The sequence below is a fragment of the Typopeltis vanoorti genome, chromosome 10 (genome assembly GCF_054136105.1).
Source record: "Typopeltis vanoorti isolate ZY-2024b chromosome 10, IOZ_Tvanoo_1.0, whole genome shotgun sequence".
In the NCBI taxonomy this organism is placed as follows: domain Eukaryota; kingdom Metazoa; phylum Arthropoda; class Arachnida; order Uropygi; family Thelyphonidae; genus Typopeltis; species Typopeltis vanoorti.
The window spans coordinates 14,501,883-14,515,022 of NC_143558.1; the positions used below are offsets into that span (position 1 = coordinate 14,501,883).

The 13,140-nt window shown below is 34.6% G+C and overlaps 1 protein-coding gene across 2 annotated transcripts in view; it reads right to left on the reverse strand.

Moving 5' to 3' along the window:
- Window positions 1-11,838, reverse strand: part of LOC150102179 (heterogeneous nuclear ribonucleoprotein U-like protein 1) — a 323,967-nt gene extending 312,129 nt beyond the window's left edge. For both annotated transcript variants that reach the window (XM_090399724.1, XM_090399723.1), the window contains exon 1: window positions 11,753-11,838. The gene's annotated coding sequence lies outside the window, so the exon portion shown is untranslated. The remainder of the gene's footprint in view (window positions 1-11,752) is intronic.
- Window positions 11,839-13,140: the final 1,302 nt, after the last annotated feature.

The window sequence follows — 13,140 nt, forward strand, 5'->3', positions numbered from 1 at the left end:
CACTTTCCTTCATAATGTGATCCATATAGATAATGAATTACAGAGGGAGATAATGTACATCCTTGTCTCACACCACATTTAACATTAAACCATCTTCCTGTATTTCCTTCAATTCTAACTGCTTACTTACAACTCAAATAAAGACTAACTATTGCTTGATATAATGCCCCATTGACACCATATAACTGTAGCGTATTGAATAGCTTCTCTCTTGGTGCCTTGTCATATGCCTTTTCCAGATCAACAAAACTTAAATATAGATCTTTGTTATATTCCCATGCTTTCTCAACTATTTGTCGTAAAATGAAAATCTGATCCTGACAGCCTCTATTTGGCCTGAATCTAGCTTTTTCTTCAACAAGCTTTTCTTCCACAATTCTTCTCAACCGTTTCTCAAGTATACTTGCATAAATCTTGCCAGGAACACTCGGTAGGGAAATACCTCTGTAATTCTCTCATTGTTTTATTTCCCTTTTTGTATATGGGTACTATTAGAACTCTACTCCAATCATCAGGAATTTGTCCCTCTGTCCAGGCTTTTTGAACTATGTAGTGCAGACAACGTAAGACTTTTATTCCACATTACTTCAGCATTTCTGGTCGAATATCATCTACTCCTGCTGCCTTTCCACATTTCAAGCTTTTGATGGCTTTTTCTACTTCAAGTATAGATATGTATACCTTTTATCTTCCAGATTTTATGCCATACAATTTTTGCATTGGTCATTTGTTTAATCTATGATGTAAATTTAATCTAGGATTGTTGATGACGGGCTTTGGCCAGAGCACATCTAAATGCTATTAAGTTTGTTGTGGCAATTCAATACAGTGATATCTTGGTGCTGTTATTATTGAAAACATTTACAGAAGTTCTTTCGAACTATGCATGTAACCGAGACTTTTTTCTCCTTCCCTTAGTATATCCCATGCTCTTATCTTGATCATTTTTAGCTGCTTGGCACTCTAAGTTCCGCCAGGGCTTTGAATAGAGTGCAAGTCAGGATATTTCTGGAACTGTTGTAGTTGCTACATGGACAATATAATCTGTAACATACTTCACCGCTTCATTAACTAGTACTTGGCCGACTACTTCACTATTAAATTCTGCAAGATGAGAAAACATATTCCAGTCAGATTGGTCTATTTTCCACATGGGCATCAGTGTAGGTCATGTTCCTGTGAATTGCTCTGTAGCGCATTTGGAAGAATGACGGTATGTGCATCCTTCGACTGGAAAAGGCGTAAGTTCGATTCTTGCCATGACTGGAGGAATCTTTATATGGATTTTTTCAATTGAAGGGGAGTCAGCCAATCTCATACAGAGGTAGCAGGGTTTTTCTCCCAGAAACTCAGGTTTTTCATTTCCACACAGAGACAAATCGGCCCTACAGAACACATGCAATTTACAGACAAAAAATACTAGTGGCAGAGACAGAGTTGTAAAATAGGTGCCTTTCTTTGATAAGTCTTTGGATTCCTCAGAGGAGTCACAAAATAATTATAATAATGCTGATAACAGGAAAATGAATGCTTCCATATATGTTTTCATCAACATCCCATGTGAGCAGTGGAAAAATGGCAGGCGATCAGTTTGTAAGATCAATTGCAGAATAAGAACAGGTAGGTACATGGAAGGCATTTAATTCATTATTAATAATGAAGAGGTCATGGTTGTTGAGCATGTGCTCAGTTATATCACCTCATCTATTCATGTTAGGACAGCCCAACAGAGTGTTGTGTCTATTAAAGTCACCCGTTAAAAGTATGGGCTGAGGCAGTTGCATTATGAGATTATCGAGTTTCATTTCATTCAGACCCGTAGTAAATATAATGGGCATACAGTGATTAGAAACGCCACAGATAGGCAAAAACAATGAGGAAATGAACAAAAGAAATGAAGAAATTATGAAAGAATTAAATCAGGAATCAGTAATAGAAAAAATTTAAAAATATAAACATAAATGAATGGAACATGTTGAAAGAATGAAAACAGAAAGATTACCAAAACAAGCCTTAAATTACAAACCATTAGGAAAAAAAACAAAAAAACAGGACGTCCTCTTAAGAGATTCAACGATGACTTCTAAGGCCAGAACAGAACACAAAAAGCCTAAATCCTTGACAAGCATGATGATGATGACAGATAGGCAAATCACTACTACTTCAAGGGCAGTATTAACCTGAACATGATGGAAAGGAATATGACTGCCCATGAAAAGAGCTATTCCACCATGTGCAGGACCATCTCCAGTTCTGTTCTTGTGTACAAGAGTGATAATCCTGAAGTTAGGATCCTCACTGGGTTTTAAATAAGTTTACTGTAAACAGAAACAAAAAGGTTTGTGTTTCTGCAGCAGGTATACTTGATATCGATATTCTGGAGAAACCCACAACAGTTCCGTTGTAAAAATTTTCCTATTGTTTAGACCTTATAGACTTGTCTGATTTCTGAGAGATCGAGGATTTACCCTTGTCAGGTTTATATTTCTCATTAGATTTTGGACAGTATGGATGACCAGTATCCTTCTCTTCCTTCGGAAAAATATCCAATACATCACTGGATAAGTTCAAGTTGCTTTAAGTGGCTAATGAAATTTCCATTTTTCTGTAGAAGAATCTGGTAGTTGGTTTGTCTTTAAGTGATAACCTTGCTATAATTTTTTTTCACAAGTAGGTTCTCATCGAATGGAACCATTTCCGGAGTGGGACTGTACATCATGCAATTGCTGTGTTCAAAAGAGAAAGTCATGATCATAGAGTTCAGGTATGTTGAAATTATGAAATGGTGGAATAGACATATGATTTTGAGTTGCTGCTGATATTTTTTTTAAACTGTTACTTTCTCAGCATAAGAGGATCTCAGAGCAGGTGTGGTGGTCCCTAACTTTCTTTTTGTATCCTGATATGATATGCTTAGTTTTGTTTTTATTTTTTGTATTTGTTTCTCATCTTTCCATTTCTGACATGCACAGGAGTGTGCTAGATGATCTCCCTAACAGTTTACACATTTAGCTTTATCTGCAGAGAAAGACTGGTTTATCATGCTTTTTACTACAACATTAGGCACAGGTGGCAGAGCCACGATGGGAGAATTTAGGTATGTCAGTATTTCTGACATTTTAAGCATCTTAGTGGATTAGGGACGTACAGTCTAAAAGGACAATAGAGATATCCTGCTTTAACAGATGTTGTTTATTATTTTAACGGTATAATAGAACACAGAAACTAAGTAAATAATTGATTTATTAACTTGATGCTGATATTTCGCTGGTATTATAACCAGCATCTTCAGAGCACAAAAACACTGTTTGTCACAATACGCGAGACTAAAACCACATGGTGTACATTAACAAAATTGTAGCAGCAACACAAAGACTAGAGTCCTGATTTTGGCGCCCTCTATCTGAAAAAAAAAAAAAAAACACTATCAAATATTGCTAGAGTCCTAGAAAAGTGCTAGTTTTTCCTTAATATGACTGTTTGATTAATATGACTAGCAATATATGATAGTGTTTTTTTTTTTTTTTTTTTTTTCAGATAGAGGGCGCCAAAATCAGGACTCTAGTCTTTGTGTTGCTGCTACAATTTTGTTAATGTACACCATGTGGTTTTAGTCTTGCGTATTGTGACAAACAGTGTTTTTGTGCTCTGAAGATGCTGGTTATAATACCAGCGAAATATCAGCATCAAGTTAATAAATCAATTATTTACTTAGTTTCTGTGTTCTATTATACCGTTAAAATAATAAACAACATGTTCGACGAACACATAAGTCTGTCCACACGTTTAAGTGCTTTAACAGATGTTGGAGGATTAAGAGTATCAAAGTTAAGGGTGATGTTTCTGGTTGTAACCAGGTGACTATCCCTATGGATTAGGATGCAGCATCTGTCACCCCCTGATATTTTTCTTTACATTAAATATCAATACTGTTATTGCAGTAATAGGACACACTGGTTTATATTTTAATCAGCTAACTTCATAAATATTAGCTATTTATAAATGTTGGCTCCAGTTTCTTCAAAATCTCAAATCCACACATTTTTGTTCTTCACTTACACCATGTTTATTCTCACTTTATATATACCAGTCTAACTTTACATCACTCCCACAAAGGTAACAAGCAAAACCAATAGTAAATCAATGTGTGGGCAGGGATCAAGAGAAAATAATTTGTTGATACTCTTTTTGAAAAGCAAGAGACTGTAGTCTGCAGGGAACATCTCAAGGGAAGGTTGTTTCAGAGAACAAGTCAACAGAATGAAGGGTAAATGAGAGTAAGGATCAATGGGACAGCAATTCAACTGCAAATGAATGCTCAGCAGCTGTTCCCCATGTTACTCTGGATTTAGCAGAAATATTGAAGGGGGTTGACAAAATTCATCCCCCTCTGGAGAGCATCAAGGAATTATTGGAGGTTTTTGGTGCAGCATCCCCCAAAATGTGAGAGTAGTATTCCAAGATTGGTCAGATTTGGGATCTGTATATAATAAGAATCTGACGGATAGAAATTAACATTTTAAGCAAAAAGCAAAAGTGATATATTTGTGCCAAGGGCTAGAAGTGTTAGTCCAAGACATCTGTTCTTGACTGTTTAGCAACAAATGGAGATGAACTAGTCTTTTTATGTCAGGGGGAAAAATAAATAAAATTGTTTTAGAAACACTGAAAGTGACTACACTGTTAGGGTATGAACACCAATGTTTAGGATACTGGATGAACATTTAAAGCATGAGATGTTTCAGCATGGCAGTTTGTTGGAATAAAGTGATATCATCACAAATCTATGGATAGGATTTGAGGTCAGTGATAAAAGTTCACACACACACACACACACACATATATATGAAATAAACCTTGTCATCTCTTTATCTCTCGGTATCAGTCATTTAAAATAATTTATATATATATATATATATATATATGTGTGTGTGTGTGAAGAAGAGGGTGGCTGAATAACTGAACCCTGGGGAACAACTACATTAGTAGGAAAATTCAAAAAGACAACTTCCAACATGACATATGGTGAATGACCTAAGAAAAACTGGAATCCAAACCAATCCAATCCAATCCAATCAGGAAGTGTGGAAAGCAGACCATAAGATGACAATTTGTTGAGATGCCCTTGATACCATAGACCCTATTAAATGCTTTGGAAATATCAAGTGCAATGGTTTCTCCAAACTTTTTCATGGCATATGCCCAAAGGTGACTAATGCAGACTGTGACTAGTGGTCACTAATTACTTGACAGCAATAGGTGATGGAATTGAATATCGAGAATCCCCATGACTTTACAGAGCACTGAGATGAAGACAACAGGTCAATAATTCAAAAGCAGACAAAACCAGCTGAGTATAATGCAGTGAAGAGATAATAAAGAACATATGATGGAATACATTCCTTACCAAAACCACTCTGGCTTCCAGGAGAAAGCCATAGTAGGCATGAAGTGCAATGTTCAAGGTATAGCTGAAGTTGATTTGCCATGATCATCATCCAGGGGTTGGATGAGAACAATGATGCCAAAAGTTCAGCCTGAGAGAGAGAGAGAACAGATGGACAGAAATTGCACCCATTGGCATCTACAAGGAACTAAAGCATTACTTAAAAACTCATCTCTTGCAATATGTGCAAGACATTATTTCTGTACAAGACAGCTTTATTAATAATTAATTTGCAAACTGTTGCTAGTTTCAGTGTAGGCTGCAAATAAAGCTGAGGTCTACCACACACACCACTTATAATTATCCAAGCCCTCCAGAGAGTCAAAGACTCATTGAGGGAGGCTGCAAATTTCCTACACCAGCTGTCATACCTTACCATCTCTTAAACTTATTAACAGATGCACTCACTACTTTAATAGGCAAACTGTTCCACTCACTCACTGCTGTAAAAAAAAAAAAATCTAGCTCTTACCCCTTTCTTAACTGCATACAAGCTTAACTATTTAAAGGTTTATAAATATCTAGCATATTACCTCTTTCTCCTGTTTGCCAGTCTCAGTCCACATACTCTCAATCTGTCCTTATAATCTACATTCCACAATCCTGATATCTTTGTTACTACTGTTACATCTTTGTTAGGAGACAAAATTTGTGCACAGCTGTCATGCAGTCCATCAAAGCCTTGTAAAGAGGCAAAATGACTTCCTTATCCTTACATGTCGATGTTCATTTCACCATCACAAGTATCTTCTGAGTCATATTTGCAAGCCCACTGAACTTTCATAGTCACACCAATTTCTTGTAACAATCCCACCAATATAACATACCGCTGGAAATCCCATTACACCAACATGCATAACTTTACAATAACATTGAATTGGCAGCTCATCTTGGACCGTCTCCCTGTCAATTTTCATGAATAATTTTTGCAAGATCTTTCGCCTTAAATATTTCAGCAATTTTCAAGAATGCTGGCAACCACTTCACATGGAATACACTGACATCACCACTACAACAATCTATTGTTGCAGGTCTGTGGAATGTTTCCTATGAGGGAAGATTGGAGGTATGTGGACTTTAAAAATTAGCTGATTGATGTAAGAGAGAGGAGATATGATAGAAGCATATAAGTTATTAAATAAGTTTTACAGTATTGATACTGATGGCTTTTTTCTGTAGTGTGAATGAAAGGGGTCATTCTTGTAAATTGTGTAAGAGTGTGGTTAACAAGAGTGTTAGGACTAGATTTTTTGCTCGGAGGGTGGTAAATGTATGGAATGAGTTACCAGAAGTAGTTGTGAGTGCTTCATCTGTGAATGAGTTTAAGAAGTATGAGGGGTATATTGTGTGAATAATGGTTAGTGTGTCAAATGTAGGGTCTCCTGCAATGACTACTCTGATGCCATGGAAACACTGTCATAATAGTAGTAATAATATAATAAAACCAATAACTACAAGACTCTATAATAACCTAAATCCCCATAAACATTTTATAATTACAACAGATTAAGTTTTAAAAGAGGTATACCGTGAGTATACATATCGATACAAAATTAATAACGGAAAAAACTCACGTACAAAGATTATTTAATAGTATAATTTTCGACTGTGTGTCACAGGCATCTTCAGTACATTAAGCTCAAATTAAATAATAACTGACAATTCCAAAAAGCACCACCTAAGTAGCTGGTGTAAGATAACTAAGATCAATAACTTTATTTTAAATTAAGGGGATATAAAATCCACATTGTTTCAAAACCGAATAAGAAACTCAAAGATTGGAATCAGAGAGTTTCATGCCGAATATAGTAAACTATTAAGTATCGACAATCACTAGCGTGAGCTAATGCAAGTGACCCTAGCACGTAGTACAATACCAGACAACTCATTGCAAAGGTGGGGAAAGTTCAGATCGTTATTCTTAGGTATTTTCCATAATGTAAAAACACATTTCCTAGGAAATGTATGCCGTTATTACATTATGGAGGGAGATCACTACCCAGACTGGTTTCAGCCTTTTTTGAGGCTTCATCAGTGAGTAGCTAGACCATAATACCAAAGTGTATAGCGAAAATAACTTATATACTCACCGAAATGAAGCTTATTAGCTCTTTATACTTAAGTAAGATCAATAACTTTCCTAAAAATAAAAAAAATAAAAAAAATAAATAAATAAAAATCAATACAATAAAAAGTTAGGAAAGATTAGCTGATTTGTTAAAGTACTATCTCCCATAAAGGGGATAGACGTAAGCCGTCGGATCTGTTTAAGTTAGGAGAATGAAGTAAAGTTTCACGTTTCTTTATAAAGGCGTTTCATGAGAACCTGACTTTTGTGAAGAACTCTTGTCTTTCTCCAATGAACTCTGTGTCTAGTGAAGATGGCATGTTCTGCAAGTCCAGACTTTTCAGGTTTAAAGTATTCAATATAAGATTGGTGTTCTTCTAGCCGAATAGAGGCAGATCTTCCCGTTTGTCCAAAATAAGATAATCCACAAGAGCACGGAATCTGGTAGACACTTGGATGATTAAGATGTGGAAGCTTGTCCTTAGGAGAAGTGAGAAAGGTGGAGACTTTTCTAAACGATCGAAAGGCAACAAAAATATTCAGTGGTTTTAAAACTTTTGCTATACGTTCACTGATGCCTTGTACATAAGGGATAGTAATGCGTGTTATTTCTTCTGTGTTTGAAGAGGAAGACATATTAAAACTACTCAAAGTTCTTTTAATGAAGCAATTCTTATAACCATTAGAGAGAAAGGAAGAAGTTATATATTGTAGTTCTTCGTATAAAAGATCGTCTGAAGAATAAAAGGAGTGGGCCCGATGAACCAGTATTTTAATAGTTCCTGCCTTTTGACTGGGATGGTGATGAGATTCCGCATGGATATAATGGCCTGTATGAGTCTTCTTTCTATAAACTGAGAAATGTAGGTTACCATCTGGTTGGCGAAGAATTAGAAGATCTAAAAAGGCTAACTGCTTATTTGATTCTACTTCTAGGGTAAACTTGATCCTAGGATCAAATGCGTTTAACTTAGTGAGAAATTGTTGAAGTTCATCCGAAGAGCCATTCTATACAGCAAAAATGTCATTGACATATCTGAACCAATGAGTAGGTCTGGGAGAAATGTTGTCAAAGATACGTTGTTCAACATGTTCTATAAAGAAATTGGAGATAGCAGGAGAAAGAGGATTATCCATTGCTGTTCCTTCGATTTGTTGATACAACTTATTTTTAAAGGAAAAATAACCAGAATTTATTACAAAATCAAATACGTTTACAGTGTCTGAAGGAAATTCCTGTTGTAGTAATTCAATGCTTTCCGAAAGAGGCACATTTGTAAATAAAGAAGCAACATCTAAACTGATCATGATATCAGAAACGTCCAAATGAAAATCTGAAATTTTATTTTTGAAATCCGAAGTATATAAGTATCAGTTTTTCTAGTTGAAGAGGAGATTAAATTTGATAAAAATTTTGAGATTTTGTAAGTGGGGCAACTTATACAATCTCCGACTGGTGTTAACGGAATGCCTGGTTTATGAACTTCTGGAAGACCATACAATTTAGGTTGATGACCGAAGAGTTTTTTCTTTTGATCTTCATTCCATGTAGATACATTATCTATAAGAGAATTAAGTCTCTTCAATTGACTCCAGGTAGGATCCGATGTAAGAGGCCTATAAGTTGAACAGTCGCGAAGTAAAAGAGACATTTTTCTCTCATATTCCTTCCTATCTTGAATCACTAGTCTTCCCTTTATCAGCTTTCGTAATAAGTAATAATACTATAAATGTTTCCAGACGTCCACTAACAGACTGTGAACATTTTGTTTTAGCAAAAGGACATGATTTTGCGTTACGTCGAATAACAGACTGTGAACATTTTGTTTTAGCAAAAGGACATGATTTTGCGTTACGTCGAATAAGGTGCCACTTATGGATTTTTTTCATAACATAGACAAGGATATTCAATCCTTATCCCAAAAAACAGCCAACAGATTACGTTTTGAATGTGCACAAATTCTTTTCCATGCCAAGCCTCCTCGTCCTAATCTTTCTTACTCTGAGTTTAAAGCATTGAAATCACTGAAGAATAACAATAATTTAATTATTAAGAAAGCTGATAAGGGGAAGGCTGTAGTGATTCAAGATAGAAAGGAATATGAGAGAAAAATCACTTTTACTTCACAACTGTTCAACTTATAGGCCTCATACATCGGATCCTACCCGGAGTCAACTGAAGAGACTAAATTCTGTTATGGATAATGTATCTACATGGAATGAAGATCAAAAGAAAAAACTTAAAACCTTCTTTGGACGTCCACCTAGATTGTATGGTCTTCCAAACGTTAATAACCCAGGCATTCTGTTAACACCAGTCGTAGATTGTATAGGTGGCCCCACTTACAAAATCTCAAAATTTTTATCAAATTTAATCCCCTCTTCAACTAGAAGAACTGATACTTATATCAAAAATACCTTGGTTTTCAAAAATAAAATTTCAGATCTTCATTTGGACGTTTCTGATATCATGATCAGTTTAGATGTTGTTTCTTTATTCACAAATATGCCTCTTTCGGAAAGCATTGAATTACTACAACAGGAATTTCCTTCAGACATTGTAAACGTATTTGATTTTGTAATAAATTCTGGTTATTTTTCCTTTAAAAATAAGTCATATCAACAAATCGAAGGAACAGCAATGGGTAATTCTCTTTCTTCTGCTATCTCCAATTTCTCCACTCCTTTTGTTCTTCAGACGATTTTTTACAGAAAGAACTACAATATAACTTCTTCCTTTCTATCTAATGGTTATAAGAATTGCTTCATGAAAAGAACTTTGAGTAGTTTTAATATGTCTTCCTCTTCAACAGAAGAAATAACACGCATTACTATCCCTTATGTACAAGGCATCAGTGAATGTATAGCAAAAGTTTTAAAACCACTGAATATTTTTGTTGCCTTTCGACCGTTTAGAAAAATCTCCACCTTTCTCACTTCTCCTAAGGACAAGCTTCCACATCTTAATCATCCAGGTGTCTACCAGATTCTGTGCTCTTGTGGATTTTCTTATTTCGGACAAACAGGAAGATCTGCCTCTATTCAGCTAGAAGAACACCAATCTTATATTGAATACTTTAAACCTGAAAAGTCTGGACTTGAAGAACATGCCATCTTCACTAGACACAGAGTTCATTGGAGAAAGACAAGAGTTCTTCACAAAAGTAAGTTTCTCATGGAACGCCTTTATAAAGAAACGTGAAACTCTACTTCATTCTCCTAACTTAAACAGATCCGACGGCTTACGTCTATCCCCTTTATGGGAGATAGTACTTTACAAATCAGCTAATCTTTCCTAACTTTTTATTGTATTGAATTTTTTTTTTTTTTTTTTAGGAAATTTATTGACCCTTTTAGTTATCTTACGCCAGCTACTTAGGTGGCGCTTTTGGAATTGTCAGTTATTGTTTAATTTGAGCTTAATGTACTGAAGATGCCTGTGACACACAATCGAAAAGTATACCATTAAATAATCTTGGTACGTGAGTTTTTTCCGTTATTAATTTTGTATCGATTACAACAGATTGTAAGTGTAAAACGTTTGGTAGATGTCAAGAAATATGATCTGATAAAATGTTCAGCACTTTCATGACCTTTTAAACTTAACCTACTAACAGCTATGCCAATATATTGCTACTATCTAAGCACATGTAATATTACGTAATAAGCATCCTTAGCAACTGGATATTAGGCTAAACCGCTGCAAGATACAAACTCTTTCAAATTCATATGTAGAAACAAATCGAGAACGTTCAACAGAAAAATGTTCCCCCCCCCATAGGACTATATAACCGGAATATATATATATAGTCCTATGGGAGGGGTGGAACATATATATATATATATATATAGTTGCGATTAATTAAAAATAAAAATAAAAAAACCGCTAAAATTGAACAATACAACACCGCCAACTTGTATTCAAAATTTCATTTCATCAGTGTACATAATTTGTACAGCTGACGTCGGTTACTGATAGTATTAACATCATACCAATTACACTCTAAAGTGAAATGTTTAGCTAGGTATAACACGCATTTCTAAAAACAAAACGCTAAGATTAGGGTTAGACACAACATTGATAGTAATTGAAAGTGAAAGCAAAAAAGTCTTCTAATATACATACTAAGTTCTCTTCCAAACATATTTTGTATATTCGACTATTCTGCTTATTACTATTTAAAAAAAATAAATAAATAAAAGAAAAAGAAAAAAGAACAAAAACTTCGATTTCTTACCAGAAACCGTAGCATTGTCACAATAACCCAAAGATTACCTAGATTTTGGATGACATCTAGTGTCAAAGTGGTCAAACGGAAAATATTGTTTAAATGATAATATTATTTTCAAAAATAATTTCTCTTGTTTGTCTAACAGATGTTAATGTAGTCTTTCTACCTAAGCATAAAAATATGTTTCAACTAACAGGTTCGACTATACAATATCCGATCAATGCAAAAAGAATAAGAATAATTCAGAAATAGAGGACTTAATTCCGACACAGTAACAAGCTGCTAAATTACACATCGTTAAGATAGGCTGACCATACCGTTTTGAACGGGGCAATACAGTTTTTTTTCGTATTTTCCGGCCGTTCCGTCGTTTTAATAAAAATGTCAGTTTTATCCCATTATTTATTAGTAAAAACTATAAATATACTTTAATATTGGCCGATCATAAATTATTATTCGTAACCTATAATCGTATATCAATATCATGGATACCAGAAATTTGTATAACCATGGAGTCGCATTGTTTGATACTAATTATTGATATCTGTAGTCAGGGGCGATCCGAGAGCATCTGACATCCCTAGGCAAAGGAAACTTATGCGCCCCATACATTGTCTCTATATGTATATATTTTGTCATACTCACACAAACACACGTACACCTACACATGTGAATCTTTATAAAAATAATACGATTATAGCGAGATGGCGGCACTTGTTGAGCCGTCTCTCTTCATTGCATACCGCTTAATTAGTGATAGCCTTGGGCCAACTATCTCTGATTGGCTGCCAGTGGAGATTGAACTGCTCACCCAGTCCCCCAAAAAAAGTTAGATAGGGCTAAACGCCTCGCCTACTCCCTATACGGGAATAAAAAGGCGTTAGCTGATTTTTTTTATCATTATGAACATTATAAAAATGTATTAATCAAAACCACTACATTTGTGTGTGTGTGTGTATATATATATATATATATATATATATATATATATATATATATATATATATATATATATATATATATATATATATATATATATGATTATTCCCAATATCTGTATAGCAAGAAAATTATTACATCTTAAATACAAAATTCATGAAAAATTAATCTTCCGGGATTTTGCTTTGGCAAAGTTTTGAATGAATTCATCTATATTGATTGTAAATGCAATTTCATGCTCTATAGATATTGTTGCTAGACCATGAGTCGTTCCTGAGCCATCGTAGAGCGAGTGTAAGTAAGTTTGAATTTCGAGAAACTCCTTTCTGAACTTGCTTTTTATCCATTTTCAAGATCAAGTAACTGAAATATTTATAAATAAAAATAAACTTAATTATAAAAAATATGGACTTTAAACTATTCAGTCAATAATAAATAAATTTTTATACATTTAC